We start from the raw sequence: 17,206 nt of genomic DNA, 5'->3' as shown, positions 1-17,206 counted from the left end.
TCTATAGTTCATTTCCATTTCGCTAGATGTCACTTTCGTTGTTAGGTGTACATCGCCATACGTGATTACATCTCTGTGGAGCTATAGCTGATGGACTCTATACATTGCTGAATCTCTTTAGCCACATGTATGTGTAATTTGGGGAAAAATTTGACTCCATCCCTTTCTTATCTTTCCATCTTTTAATGACAAAATGAATGGTTTAATAAAAATTCAGTAATTTATGATATTTTGTGGTTAAAGTTTTAATCCCTCTGAAAACCTTACTTAAATTTGTCATTTAATAAAAAAGGTGTCTTTATAAATATTAGTTTATTATTCAAAATTTTAAATAAAGGAAAAATTAATTAATTAAAATTAAATTAAATAATACAATTATTTTATATAAATATTATCTTAATAAGAGCATAAAAAGTATCCCTTATTTAAAACAAACTTTTACACTCATAGAATAATACTAATGTAAGAAGATTGGAGAAGATTATAGAAAATGTTGATGATAAAACGCAAAGAGTCATAGGTTAAAAAAAAACAAACAAAACAATCACGACATCGTTTAAAGATTATGTAGTTTTTGCGCACGCTAATAAATTAAGTTGAGTCTTTTGTATCACACAAATCAGCTTTAATTTGCTTCGTTTTTCTCAATAAGCAAAGCATTCAGGATGTGCGAATGACCTAATTGGACTTTCGTGCCTCCTGGTAGTTTATATAAAATCTGAAGGAAATACTGTACTGGAAAGTACATTGACATGTTAGAACGCTAAATTAAAGTGCTGAATAATAAAAAAATACTAAATTAGCGTGCATGATAACATTCGGCGAAATAAAACCTTGGATTATGTAAGTTTATTTACAACTCTTAACTCGATCTAACACAATATACAGCAACATAATTATCTAGCAGTGACTTGTGCCGCCATCTAGGGAGCCTTTAAAGAATTATACAAATATTAAAATTTGATTAGTTTTCTTGTTATATTTTCTAATAATAAAATATAATTATAGTAAATAATGAATTATTATTATTAGACTTTTATTAAATACTCTTGGTTGGTAAAAATAAAGGATTAACATTCCGTTCTATAAGTGAATAAAGTAAATATTTCTGTGCTGTAGATGCCTGATACGAGATTATATTAAACTTTCTGGGTTTTTGAAACTGAATTATGTATTTAACTTAAAAGCGCCATCTTTCGGAATGAAAATTTTATTCGATGATAAACATTAATTTAATTCAAATTCAGTTGTAATTACAGTATTTGCTTTAAAAAAAGAAAACAAGTGCATTCCAAAAAATAATAATTAAATAATAATAATAATAATAAATAAAAGTATGACGTCCGAAGGTTGGATTTTAACAATATGTATTTTTTGAAATTAAATATGCATATTATTCGATTTGGTGATATAAAATAATATCATTAAGGAGTTCGAAAACATCAAAATAAGGGTGAAACAAAACATTTTCAATTAGAATAACCCTTATATGAAATATAAGGTTGATTCTATACGAAATAGTAGTGACTCAGTTAACAGACAGTTGGGATGTTTGGTATGAAAAACTGATGAAAGTTTACACAAGCGAATAATGGGATAAAGGCCACCACCTCCTCCTTTATGGGTCTGTTTATCAATTTCCATTCTCTAAGCTGATATATCATGGACAAAATATAATAACAAGTTTACAGAGCTGTTTTTTGCAGTTCCTTTTTTCTCTTCTCTACTCTGTTCAATTTTTCTCCAATGTGGCCTTCTTTCTTCCCCCAACCACATCGTAGATTATGGCTGATATCTCGATGCCCCACCATATGTCATTTACAGCTGAGCTGCACGCGTCTGTAAATCGCACGCGCATGTCCCCCATTCCCGAGTATTAGTTATAATTTTATTATCTACCACTGAAGTGTGTAAACGGAAGAGAACCCAATTTTTCATCGTCCAAAATGGAATTACAATCAATCACTCGAGCTTCTTGTCAAATAGAACGTATTCCTATTCAAAAAAATCTTTCACATCGTTGGTTTCCGTACATTTTGGCGTCTGGCTAGCGGCTTTTCCACACCATAGCTCGCTGACTTTTCACAAAAGTTGCGTCTCAACAGAAGCAGGGGTGGGAGCGAAACATATACGGCGCCTCCTGTTTTCTTGGGGTCTACTGCCTAATTTTTATTGCCAGACCCTTCATCCCTCCCCGTGTTGACTCGAGTACATTCACCGAGACCACAGGAAAAAAAAAAGAATGGAAAAAGAAAGAAAAAATGCACCATCTATCCATTGAATCTAGATACCATGTCGACAGTACGAGCCAAGTTTTATTTTCCTAACATCCAGTCAGTTTTCATTGTTCAAAGAACTTTGGTAGATTTTCGCCTATCGAAATAGCACTGTGATTTGTTATGATCCCAGTGACACCTAGTGAGCAGAAGTTTTCTTAGAATATTTTCATTTTGTCATTTTCCTATTGGACGAAAAACTAGTAGTTGTGAGAAGGCATGCTTTTCACATATTAATATTTTGAAAAGTTGATCAACTATGATAATTTATGAATTGTATTCCATTTACTTTCGCATTAATTTTTATGTAACTCTAGTAAACAAGGTAATTTGCATTTAACGATAGTGTAGTGGACTGCCTAAATTTTTAACTATTTTAGAGAAGCCTGAGTTCACAATAACACTTACTCCAGAGTCCCAACAAGGGGATCTTTGTTGGGATCCAACAAGAGGATCCTTGTTAAAGCCCTCTTCAGTCGAGTGCATGGTTTGAGATTGCTTCTCTACGGGTCTGGACTTGGGCCATTGGTGCTAGCATATAGAAAAAAATATATGCAAGGTTTTAATTCCAGATATTAAATATTAATCATAAATTACAATATCGTGTAAAACAGCAAAATGTTTTATGTTCAAACTGATGTGATAAAAATATGAGTATGTAAACGGGCTGTAGTACAAAACATACTTATCAACAACACCAATAATGTTCTACCATATGAATTACACTGGTCAGTAAAAATGTTATGACCCCCCCCCCTTCCCTTGTTTGGCAATTGCCAGTTCCTCCCCACCTGGCAGAACACAAATTGCTGTGAAAACCGATAAACGTGATGCTGAAAGTTCGTGGCATGTGGCTCATATGAAGTACCCGATCGACATGGGCAAGGGAAGTGATCTAAAAGACTTCAAATGGACGATTCGAAGTATTAAGGGTCAAGCGGCACCAGTGGTTCTCCACAAATCCGCTATAAGTTCTCTTATGTTGAGATAAGTTCTCTGTAAACGCCAGGAATTGTGTGTGTGTGTGTGTGTGTGTGTGTGTGTGTGTGTGTGTGTGTGTGTGTGTGTGTGTGTTAATGTCGTATAATGGACGGTTCTGTTATTCTTCTGGCCTCTTTGCCTAGAGATTCATGGAGCATCATAGGCCCATAGTGTCTGTCCATGGCACAGGAAGTCGGACGAGGGTGGACAGGATAACACTATGGACACAATGTGTATCTGTTAGCGGTACCAATAGTCCCCTGCAAAACCGCGTAAAAGTGTCACTGTGAAGAAGCAAAATCTGCCAAGGATAGATGACGGTGTGAGTAGTGTAGGTACCGTGAATATATTGTTGTTCTGTCGTTCGTGTTGTTCATCTGGAATGGATGCTGGAAGGCCCATTCACCAGGAAGGGGCATTCTAGCATCCGTCAACAGCACTAGGAGCCGGCCAGGTCAGTAGAGGAACGCCTGTTGGAGTGAAATCCTCCTGATAAGGAAGAAGGGAGAGGACCCAGGAAAAGAAGTTGGGGAAATGGGGAAGAAAGCGTTGAGAAAAAGCCAGGACCACAAGGAGGAGGTCTCTCAGACAAGCGGAAATCAAAGACCACTTTGATTTGGGAGAACACCCAAAGACTGATGAGTGAGGAATGCAAGAGTACAACTGTTGACAGAGACAGAAGTGAGGGCCGGAAGACGACAGAGGAGAGTGCAGGCACAAGAAGGGGCCTGTGTAAAGAAATCCACGCCAGCGCAGTGGCGTCAGCGAGAAATCCTACACGAAAGGTTAGCATGACGTTGAGGTTGAGCGCATGAAAGTGAAGAGAGCAGGGTTCAGGTGAAGTCCAGAAGGTGATCTAGTCTGAAGCCAATGGGAGCAAAGAGCGGGAGCAGCTGACGGAGGATTTCTTTTACGCTGAAAGAGAGCGGTACAAAATAAAAAAAAAAAAAAAAAAGGCATTGAATGCTGCCTTGTAGACAGTCAGGGAATAAAGTGGATCAAGGGCTGGAAGGTTGGTCTGGAGGAGGAGCTGCTGTCTGAAGTCAAGGTATATCACGCACTAGATCCACGCAGGTGGGTCCAGCTTCTCACCCACCGCACAGGCAGCTGTTGTCTTCAGCACGGCCGAGTGTATGAGGTGTGTTTTAATGGAGCTTGACCAGTCACCATAAAGGTGGTTTCCAAGTTTTGAGTAAACTAGGCCGTGGTATGTTTGGTTAAGTAGCTGACGTCAGGAATGAATTTTCTGGTGGCTTCGCTTCTGCATCCAGAGGACCAGCGGATCTACCATAAGTTAGCAAAATTGTGACTAGAAGCTTTTCTTTTGCAAAAAGTGAGTTTCTTCTGCAAAAGTGGATATACCAATAAAGTTGGTTTGACGGTACTCCTGGATGCATGGAGGAGGTCACTGTAGAGATCTGGATGGAGGTTGGATCACCTGCAGAGTTGGAGTGGATGTGATACTGCGAGCCCTGGTTATATGTAATAACAAGAGTCGCTGGATTTGGGTAGCTTTGTTTGCAAAGATTATTCTGCTACTTTGCCAAACCAGACAGGGGTGCCATAAGATGTTATCTGGAGGAAAAAATGGCAGCATACATGAGGCTGAGGGTTTTTTCTTTGGGTGCTTACTCCTTGCGAGTGACCGTAGCGAGCATCTATAAGTACTTCTTGGGTGGTGGGGGACAGTATTATGGAAATTGCAAATTTTGTGGGATGTTCACTAAGTGCTGTAATTAGCGTTCCAAGAGTGGACATAGCAGCAGTCGCCAGACCAATGGTGGGCATCCACGCCTCATCAATGGTTGTGATGAACGTAGGCTGTCCCGCCTAGAGCAAGTCGATAGACGGAAAAAGGTCGAGTGGCTGACCATGGACCTTAACCTGGGGATAACCAGCAGTGTTTCCAAGGCAACGCCCAGTCAAGATATCCGGTTAGCGCCCGGCAAAGATACCCGTGCGTATAGCCATCCGTTTCCAAAGATGTATGAAGTTTACATTTGAACGGCAACGTTGGACCATTAACGGCCAGAAAGGTTGCCTTTTCTGGTCGTTAATAGTCCAACACGTTTCCTGCTGTGTCATGCAGACAACAGGAAACAGGGAACAGCAGGACTTAGAATAATCAATCAAGTTTTCAACCCAACAAAAGTGCAGAGGTATAACAGAATAAAAGTATACAAGACACTAGCCAGACCAATACTCATTTCGGAAGTGAAGCCTGAACCACCAAAAACAAGATGAACGTCCAATCACTTCAGCTGAAATGAAATTTATGAGAATAACTGCAGGATTTACGTTTCTAGACCACATAAAAAGCAAAGAATTACTAGACAGACTAGAAATGACACCCATAACCGAATACACCAACAGTATAGACAGAAATGGCTACAACACGTGAAAGAATGGATAAAACCAGGATACCTCGTCAGATTCTCCGAATCAACCCTAGAGGAAGAAGAAAAAGAATGCCAGGAAGGCCAACCAAGAGATGGCTGGGGGACGGTATCAGGCAGCTAGACCTATTACCTGATAGGATGAGAAATGAGTTGATTTTAATTTATGGTGAAGTCTGTAGGAATTCCGTAGCTGCTATTTGCAGGTATGCAGAAAAATTTCAGACTCAACGAGTACCAAACCTTGAAACATTTGCTGATTTTATGAACTAAAAGTGTTCTATTATCTCCCTTATCTGGTGCATATTAACTGCAGTCTCTTAGTCTTAGTCTTCCGCGGGGAAGTCTAAGACTGTCTTACACTTCCCCGCGGAAGTCTAAGACAGTCTTTTTTTTTATGTATGCTTCTTAATTTATGCACAAGGAAGGTTTTCCTAAATAAGAATCCAATTATTCAAATTCTAAATTCTTTCCGAATAAATTTTCTGTTTATACTCCGGGACGACCAAACGGTCAGAGGAGTTCACAAGATATACAGAATACAAGAAACAGCACCGTATTCAGCAGTCACGGGCTTGAACCCCGGTCACTCAAGGCACGTGTACTTATGCACCCGCGCGCCTGACCACTAGGCTACGGCGGCTTCACAGTCACTCGAAAGAAGTAAAATCTTCAAAAGAAATTTGTTCTGCAAAAGTCTTAGCCCAATGCAAACATTAAGCTAATGCAAGACCTTGTTAAATAATGTTCCTGCACATCTTTCCAAGGAGATTTCTCAAACGAAGATGGCAGTATCAATACCTCACATTACCACACGCCTTATCCATTCTATAATTCTGACCGTCCCTTCTCCATCTCCTTGAGTTCGAATACTGGCTCACTTGAATCGCATCTCAGTAATCCTTCAGTTTTACTACTGCGGCTAATTTTAAGATTCTCCTTTGATTTCTTTTAATTTCAGTGCGTGCGTATCCATCATGTTTAAACGGAAAAAGGGTCGTCTTTCAATTGGAAAAAAAAAAAAAAAAACTCACTCAAAACTCTTTTAACTGTAGGAAACCGGCCAGAAGAATTTCAAAACTCAACTTACAATAAAAGCTTTGTAATGTGGCAGGTTCTTCATCAGACATCAGGCTGCCTCTGATGAAAATCTCCCAATGAATCAATGATAACCAAGATGTTCAAGGTGAACTGCAATGTGAAGTTAGAACTTGGAATTTATAAAATAGCTAATGCTACCATGGCCTGGAAATATGCTGTAATAACAGCTTGTTTTCCGAATGTTAAATGGCTGTTATAATATGATATGATATGACAGCTTAACTCACTGTTTACAGGTCGTACAATACCAAGCCAACTCGTGGTAAAGGTAAAGGTAAAGTTCGTTTTACTGCAAAATTATTTTGGTCAATTTAAATTTTCCCCTCGAATTTGCAGCTAACACAGTGGGATGACATCGTGTCTAAATGTCTTGGGTTCGATTTGCATCTAAAGGGATTTTTTTTTTTTTTTTTTTTTTTGTAGTTCCTAAATCATGGAAAATCTGGTTTTTTATCCTCAAAGCAGATCAACTGAATGCAGTATATTAGCATTATCATTAGTAGTGGCAAATGATACAAGAAAGAAGCTTATAGAACATCAGGCAAAAAGAAAAAAGAAACAAAGAAAAAAAAAGGACAACTGCCAAAATACCTATTCATTTCCTCCAATAGTTTAGTTATTCCTTGAATTTATTTAAACTATCACCGTCAACAACAACAGATAGGAGTTTGTTCCAGCAATCAACCACCCGCTGGCTAAAGGCAACTTCCGCATATCTAAAAAGTTCTTCCTCAATTTGAATTTGTGCCTCCTCATGTGCATGGTCTCGCCAAGAGGAACAATTCTTTTTTTTTTTTAGGTCCTATCCACTGAAATCCCAGGAAAGTAGGTGGCAGGACCCGCCAGAGTACTATATATTACAGGTAACACCCGGCCGGCCTTCCCGTGGCACAGTATGGTAACGTCGGGTCCCATTAGGGGCCCGGCAGCTAACAGGCCGGATGAACAAGGGCACAACATGCTACATACCACATGACCCATGTACTTTTAAATCCCTGGCTTGTCCGATACAGTGTACATACGCGGAGATGGGAGAAATCCAGGAGCCGTTAGACCCAAATATACCTATACCCTATTAGCATTGAGCTTGCTCAAACCATTCAAAGCATAAAAACCTCAATCAGACCATCGCGCAGGTGCCTAGTCTCCAGACGCTGCAATTCTGCAGAACTGAAGCCTTTCTTGGTAAAGAGCACCCCTTTGTTCCATTCATCAAACTCTTTGCCCTTCTCTGTACTCGTTCAAGCAGCTGTACATCCTTCATAAATGAGACCTCCAGACCTGTATCAACCTTTGTATCATATGCAGTAGGTAAAATGTAGTCTGGCCATTTCCTTGTACAAAGAGATAATCACGTCCTTTTCCCTACTAGCGAAATTCCTGTATAGCATTGACAAAACCTCATGAGCTGTCCTGGCAGCCTTTCTGCACTGCTCAGAAAACTTCATATCTGACTGCACAATTACCCGCACGTCTTTTTCATTTTCTACCACCCTAAGCGTAGTGGCACTCAGTTGGTACTTTAATCTGTGGTTACTGCTACCCATATGCAGTACTTTGCATTTGTCAAGGTTAAATTTCAGTTTCCACTTCTCAGTCCATCTGCCCAACTTTTATAGATTCTGCTGCAGCAGCATACCGTCATTAGTATCCTTAACAACTCTGCCAACTTTTGTATCATCTGCAAACTTCGACACTAAGCCTGATATACCTTCATCAATATCATTGATAAATACAGAAAACAACAATGGGCCCAACACCGAACCCTGAGGAACTCTACTAATAACATTAGTTCCCGAAGAGCAGCGTCCATTGATTACCACTCTCTGTTACTATATTTTGTCAATCATGCAATATGAGGGTCATTGCAAGGCAACTGCAGAAAACCATTGATCACATTAGATCTTGGTCTTTGGCTAATGGGTTCAGATTTTCATCACAGAAGACTGTTTGTGTGCACTTCTGTCGCAAACGTAATCTTCATCCTGACCCAGAATTAAGGCTTGGGCAAAATAACATCCCAGTTGTAGCAGAGTTCAAATTCCTGGGACTTATTTTCGACAAGAAGCTGACATTTGTACAACACATCCGCCAGCTTAGGACAAGGTGTGTAAAAGGGCTTAATATCCTTCGTGCCCTTTCGTCAACTTCGTGGGGCGCAGATCGTTCTACACTTCTTCGTCTCTACCGAGCACTTGTCCGTTCCAAACTCGACTATGGGTCTCAGGTTTATGGTTCTGCTAGAGATAGTGCACTTCGGTGGTTAGATCCAATCCACCATCAAGCCATCCTGGAGCATTCCGCACATCTCCTATCCAAAGCCTTTACGTTGAAGCAAATGAACCATCTCTTTCTCTTCGACGTAAGCAGTTGTCCTTACAGTACGCCTTCAAATTAAAATCCCTGCCCGATTATCCCACGTGGCCATCCGTGTTTGAGCCGCTCTGGGAAAACCTCTATAACACCCGTCGGACTGCCAACAAACCTTTTGGTATTCGGATTCAAGGGCTGTTGAATGAACTAGACCTAACGGTAGACAACGTTGCCCAGTCACCAAGGCAATTCCTTCCACCCTGGCATGCCTATTTTCCAACTTGTGACGTCTTCCTTAAGATCTGGGAGAAGGCTACTACACCACCATCTGTCTACCAGCAACTCTTTGCATCACATAGACAGCAGTATTCTGACTTTATGCCAGTCTATACAGATGGCTCAAAGTCAGAATGTTATGTGGGATCTGCTGTTGTATTCCCTCACAAAACATTATCCTACAAGATCCAACAAGAATCTAGCATTTATACTGCAGAGTTGCATGCAATACAAACAGCCCTAGATCACATTAAAAATAGCGACTACCAAAGGTATACGTTTTATTGTGATTCCTTGAGCGTGTTACAGGCTTTAGTATCGGTGAGGTTTAACCCTCATCCGATCCTGTCCAAGATCCGGCACATTCTATTTTCTCTCGCAGAATTGGAATTTGATATTCGCTTTTGCTGGATCCCAAGCCACATTGGGATCCGGGGAAATGAATTAGCTGATGCTGCTGCCAAATCAGCCCTTTCCCTGGATAGTCATTGCCTGTCAGTTCCCTATACAGACTACAGGCAAATAATACGCTGTAAATTATATTCCCAATGGCAAGATTCTTGGCACGGACAGGCCACAAATAAATTACATCACATTAAGCCTGTAATTTCGCAATGGCAGTCCAGTCTACGCAGGGTCCGAAGAGAGGAAGTTGTTCTTGCTCGGCTCCGCATAGGTCATAGTCATCTAACACATTCCTATTTGCTGAGGGCGGATGACCCACCTATGTGCGAGAGGTGTAACGTTCTTTTAACCATCAGTCATATTTTTATTGAATGTCCTGTTTTTATTGAAGCACGACGCTTCTGTTTTACCGCTTTTAATAATTTGACTGAGCCATTTACACTCAGTCAGATTATTGGTGACAGAGACAATATGTCCGACGTTTTTAACTTTTTACAATCTATTAATTTTTATTCAAGGATGTAAATTTTATAATTTTTATGCTATTAATTTGTACCTTTTTTGCTTGACGTGGTAGCCGCGGCTACCAAAATGTAATGTAGCGTTTTAAATCTGACTTCGCGCATTATGGCCTTAGCTGCCAATGCGCCATTAAAAATCAAATCAAATCAAATCAAACCACTCTCTGTCTTCTCCCACTCAACCATCCCTTTATCCATTATAGCAATTTACCCTTAATACCATTCTGCTCCAATTTGCACAGCAGTCTTTTAAAATATGCAACAGCATCAAAAGCTTTCCTGAAATCTAAGTATATGATAATAAAATTATTTCCTGCATCTACTTCCTTTTTTGTCCCCACATCCTATTAACCAGTAAAAATTGGTCAAACAACATTTCCCCTTAACAAACCAATGCTGTGTTGAAGTACTGTATAATTTCTGTCTTGTCTAGATGATCCTGCATTACTTCTTCTACCAATGACTATTATTTTCCCTGGAACAGACGTTAAAATAACAGGTTCTGGTAATTACTGGTGTCACCCTTTGATCCCCTTTGTGAATTGGAGATATATTGGCACTTTTCCAGTCCGCGGGGACCTCCCCTGAATTCAAGGATGTTCTCATAATTATGGCTAAGGATTTGCTTGCTTCCTTCGCTGCCTCCCTTAATATAATTGGATAGATCCCATCCACATCAGGTGCCTTTCTTATGTTTAACTTCAACAATTTCTCTTCCATTTTCCTCTCAGTTAATAAAAACCATTTATCTCCCTGTTAGAATTTGATAAACTTCCAGCATCCCCTTTCCTGAAGAATTTCCGATGTGTGAACGTAGATGCAAAATATTCAGTTTGTCAGGAACTCGAGCAGGGTCATTAACAGTTGAACCATTTTCTTCCTCTCATATCGTTCTTAAAGGGATCCCATCCAAATTATTTTACAATCAAACAGAAGGTTACATTCTGCTGGGCCCCTGGTCCTTTCGGCATCCCAGGTAATGAACGTGTGGATGACGTTGCTAAACATCCCAACTCAGGTTCCTCCAGTCACAAATGAAAGTTCCTTACACTGACTACGAATATATTATTAATATATATATATATATATATATATTAGCATTAAAATAAAATAAAATTCTTAGTGTTATGTAATAATTATTGGAGTTTCGGATTTAATTGTTAAATGTAAAAAAAAAAATAAATATATAAACTTAAAATAGTAATCTTGATAACAAAATCACCCACACAAAACTTCTCCCTGACATTTTCGCATTACATCTGAAACAAGATTCCAAGATTTTTTTTTGCCCAATAGCCAAAGAAAGGATGTTCTTTAGCAAAAGATGGCGCCACTATCTACCATTAATAAACTTCAAATTTTCATTTTTAATATCTTAAAATAATCGTTTTCTAATGAAGTTTACTCTTGATTTTAAACCGTAATTACCTTTAGCTTTTATGCACTTTTGAGAACACAGAGGCATTAATAATTAATGATGATAATAATAATTATAGTTTTTGTATCAGAGAAAGCCTTGAAACAAATATATTTTGATATTAATTTAGTCGTTTGGCGATAGATGGCAGCACATTCCATGTTCAAATTGTTATATTCTTTGAATTCAAGTAACACTAGACTCTCTAGTGACTAGAGTACTGTATATTAAATAAATAAATAAATACTTTTTATTGCATGAGAGAAATTACGCGGTACTTTTTATACAAGCTTTTCACAGCTAGATCGCTAGATTAAATAAAAAGTAGTAATAAATAATTACAATACATGTAACAAAAAATAAAAGGTAAATTCCAAGCAGCCAATTTTCAGGCTGCTTGGAATTTTTAAATATTATTTGTGTTTTGTGATTTATTTATTTATTTATTTATTTTTTAAGTGCAGCTGGACTTGTATTCCCAAAAGTGTCCGTTAAGTTTAATTTCTAAAACAATTAAAATAGATCTTTAAATAATAGTTATATCGAATGGAAACAAGTGTTGTATTATCAGTTCTAATGAAACATTATTTGCAAAAATTATTTAATGTGTAATGAAACAAATGTAAGTACAATATGTAAATAAGATTGAAAATATGACACGTGAAGTGTTTTAATTAGTTTATTGATATGCAAAAGACGTTTGGTGCAATTAGACTCCAAAAACTAAATAAAATTGGAAACGTTCCGGGTTTTAATATTGAAATCCGTCTTCAGGTCTTCGATTTTGGGTTCAGAAGGGGTTCTAACGGTTGACCATGGGAGACCAAAGTGAACTACATTGAGGAGTGTTTTCTTGAAATTAAACGTCAGAAATTGAATGTTCTGAAATAAAATCAATGCTTTAAGCATTTAAATGTCGACTCTTTTTATTTCATTTTTCAAAACTTTAATATTTTAGAGAAGAAATTTGACATTTTTTTATTATAGATGATTATATAAAACAAAAAACAGTGCAAGGAGCTGTTCATGTATGTATCTGTTTCATTTTTATTTATTTATTTTTTAAATATTTATTAATGTTTATCAAAATTAAGGTTTTTTTCCCTTTTCTTTTCTTTTTTGGTGAAAATAAAAGCCCCCAGGCAGCTAAAAAGGTGTTCCAGGCAATCCAATAAATTGGATTGCCTGGAACACCTTTATATTTTAACAAAATATAACTATTAAAGTGCTAAAACTGGACATCAGAAGGGAATTTGCCTGATGCTGGTCCCAGCACGTTCCAACCAGCGTAATGAATTCTGGTAAGTGAATTTGTAACTACAAAAACGATGAAAAAGTTTGGTACCAGATCTAATAGAGACTTAGTTCAGTTTATAATTATGGGGGTGAAATCCAAGATGTTAATAATAATTTTGTGTATTATCCACCTGGTCTAGAGTGTGTCCAATAGGGGACTATATTTGCTCTTAATCCATCTCAGGACCAATCATTCCCCTTAAAAAGGAAATGTGCCGAACAGAAACCGCGCCAAGGAGGTTCAGGGTGTCCGAAAAAAGATCTGACAAGTTATAATAGCTAAAATTTATTTAACAAAACTAGAGACATTGATGCGTCCCGAATTTTTAGGATAAACTCAATACCAACATTTTTAGATTCAGAAAAACAGGTGATGGTATCATCATGTAATGTTCAGTGACCGAAGATCACAAATAGTAACCCATTTTAGTTGAAAGGAAGGTGAGGAAGCTCAATGCGCTATTAGAATCCAAATCGTCGCAATGCTGTGGAAAAATAACAGAAAGGAATACCGGAAAAGATTGCCTTGGATCAACCCCTATAAAAGCTGGATGAGTAAGTTTTCAATGACTGGAAATATAAAGAAACAGCGAAAATGATGGCAGGTTACGTGCCTCAAGTGACTCGGTACACTGAATTCAAGACCTCTTTGCTGTCTAACTGAGCAGCGTTGATTACGGATTATTGCGTCAGCAACTCACTTCATGCTTTCTGAAAATGTCACAGGACGCTCGTGAAGAGAATGAATGTCTTGCGTTTAGCCAGCAATTTGCCATTTGGTAACCCAGATTAATATGGAATGACGAGAGGAAGTATTGTGGATTGGAAACTAATGACGGAACCTTTCGTGGACAGGTACGAAATAGCGGTAAACAAAACTCAAAATCCTGCTTTTCAAGAGTGGATAAACAGTGGACGAGCCACTAACCAGAGGACCCATGCAGCCAGCAGCGCACGTGCCGAACAGATATGCCACAGTGGAGCAACTGACCATCAAGTACAACACGGGAGAGTGGCACGACCCACTTCATCGGGAAGTATGACTATTAACACCTCACTGGCCACTAGCTGAGATCCATCCTTTCTGACAATGTGCGCCCATTTATGGTGATCATCTTTCAACAAAACAACGCCCCTTACCACAGGGCTGAAACGGTGTTGGAGTGGTTTGAGGCGTATACCCCCTAGTTCTCCATCCTATACTAGTCAAACTCGCCAGACCCCAAACAATTGAACATATGTTGGACGTCGTCGCTAGGTTCCAGTACCATCGAACACTGTGATTATAGATTATAGGGTGGTCGTTCTGGATTATAGTCCTCTCAAGAAAAGACAACCAATTTGATGAATGTCTGTTATCTTCGACTGACATGAAAAAAGGGATCCGGCGAGGCTATTTGCGTGAATGATGTTGGCTGTTTCTGCCTCTCTCTCTTTCTTTTCTATAATAATTGTGCTTTGAGACAGAGATATACAGGTTTGTTTGTCTGTGGACTTTGCGGTTCAAGGGGTACATGGCCATAATGCGTCAAGAGAGAGAGATATACAGGGCCATCTAAATATTTGCCGTCTCCTAAGAACGTATCCTGTCGAGTGGCCTAGAATTTTAACTTTCTCCGACCTTTCTTTTCTCAGCAGCAGCTGTTGGTGCCCCAGGTTACTTTTTAATGATCAGATAATTAACAGAGCTGAGCAGACATTCTCATTTTGTATTCCCCCATCTCCAAAGATATGCTTCGGGAGGTATCTGAAAAACGAAACAAACAAATATCACTTTTAAACACATTATTATACAGAATTAAAAGTAGTTTTAAGTAAAAATATAAATTCAACTAAAGCTAATGAATTAAAATTAAATTTTAATTTTGAAATTTTTAATAATTTATTAAGAAAGTAAAAATTAGAATAGAATCCATCCCTTTTAAAAGTTTTAAAACTTGTTATGAAAGTTGCAATAAAACAGCTCGTAATCCTACATTCAAAACAATTAAAAGTGTGAAATGAATTAATTTAAAATGTGCAAATTAAATATTAAAAAAGTAATTAAGATAATTTAAGAACAACCCATCTCTTCGACTTCTTACAAGGATTGAGCAAGTACAAGGTTTTGTGATCTGTAGTTCTTATCCCTAGAGCCAAGTCGAGTCATTTCAAATAATGATGAATAATGATGTTGATGTTATTCGTATCCAACGAATATTTACAAGAAGTATTTTGCTTCTCAGCTCATACAGTCAGCAGTTTTTCCATGGGATCGCAATTAAACATTCAGAATCTCCATCAGTTCGATAGACGACCTCATCGCATAGAGTAAATATCAAGTCACACTTCAGTAACGATGGAAGACGAAAACAATGTCAGATTATAAACAAGCAGTGCATATGTTTATGTCCCACAAATGCATTCTCCTTTGGAAAGAAATTTCTGCAACTTTATCTCCTACACTGGGTTTATTAAAACGAACATAGTTTGTCAGTTATACGATCAAGGCGTATCCCATTAAACGCAGAGTTAATTTTCTGTAAACATTGTATTTGGTCAGACGTCCAAGGTTCGTTTACACAAATTACGACTTTAAATCGTTGCTATGACAACGACATCATTCACCTGCGTGTTTATGGCGTTCTGAGCTTTATTAGAATGAGAGGATGAACTGCAGTTCTCTGACGTACCAGAAATGTAGTTGTTTTAGGAGGGGGGGGGGGGGGGGTTGGAGATTTGCCCGTTGTCCCTCACTGTGTCTTTCATTGAATTCATTGAATTTCATTGAATCAGGTTCATTCAGAATCATTGAATTCATTTCATTCAATCAGATTCATTCAGCATTATTAAATTCATTTCATTGAATCAGAGCATTGCTTTTTTATAAGGATTGTTTTTTTAATACAAATAGGCGAGGTAATTAATTTAACTCCTTTGAATCCATTTCACCGTCTGAAAGCACCTCAGACACATGTTTTTCTGGGCAAAAAACCTTAATTTTTGAGATTGAACTATGCAATCCTCTCCTGAGACCGAATAACTCGGCCACCTTGTGGAAAAAAAAAGGCCCATAAAAATACCTTGCATAATTAACGTTATTCGAACTGAGGTATTTTCCACCTGGCTTTAGGAGGACAGTTATCATATTTACTGTACTAAACGAAAGGGTATTAAATACAAAATATGATTAAAAAGTTCGCAGACTGAATAATATTTGAAAAATGATGAAAGTTACCAGATATTCGAACGGATCTCCTTCAAAGTAATGTCCTAAACATTGTATTGCAGTCAAGTTATATGTTGCAGAAGCGTTGGCATGTCAAGAATATGCCAACGTTGCAAATCTTTTTCCACCTTTTCGGCCCTTTTCTCCTGAAAGGTGGGCAAAGTTCAATAACACATGGAAGTTGAATGTCAGACATTCCAGTGGAAAAGTCCGCTTTACTGCATCCAAAGACACGAAGAAGATTGTTGAAAACAAATATTCTGCAATTATGAATTTATCCTATGATTAAGAGATCCAATCGCTTGGAGAAATTAGTAAACAAGAAAGAAACATTTCACTCTGTGACGTGACATAATGACAAAGTATTTTCTTTTGTAACCTCCTTACAACAGATCCTACCAAAGTGTTGAGTGAACGAGTGTTTTCTTAGAAGAAAAGACTTGACAATTGAATAATGAATACACGTACAAAAATATGGCTTAATTATATCTGAGGGCAATAGCAGTAAAACTGTTTTTCTGGTTCATTGGTTGATGATGAATAATGCCCTTTGAGTCAAAAATACGATAGATATGATCTTCACAATTGATTTAAATTGACTTGTTTTAAGTAGTGGAGAAGACGATGTCTTCCATCGAGAGAAATGAGCCTGTGTTTCCGAATCATAGCCATAAGTATCAGATGATGAGAGGCATAAAGCGGGTTGAAACGTGTTGCATTCCTCAATCTTGTGTTATGATCATTGCCCGATTTTCATTTCGAACAAATCCATAATCATGGCATCCGGATGTCTGAACCAATTCTAGCTGTTGTTTAAAGGTTTGCGAGTATTAAATTAACTTTTAACAATAAATATATTTAATTTTATTTTAATTGGCAAATATTAACATGATATTTTCCAATTAGAGTTCTGGTTGAAATTATTTCATTCTGATCCTTTTCCTTTCAATAGGTGTAACATGGAACTGATGAAATTGATGGAACTGATGAAGGTGTCGATGAAAAGAATGAAGAAT

This window comes from Mastigoproctus giganteus, chromosome 1 (genome assembly GCF_048544385.1).
Source record: "Mastigoproctus giganteus isolate SK-2022 chromosome 1, ASM4854438v1, whole genome shotgun sequence".
Lineage (NCBI taxonomy): Eukaryota > Metazoa > Arthropoda > Arachnida > Uropygi > Thelyphonidae > Mastigoproctus > Mastigoproctus giganteus.
Note: the sequence above shows the minus strand (reverse complement) of the source record.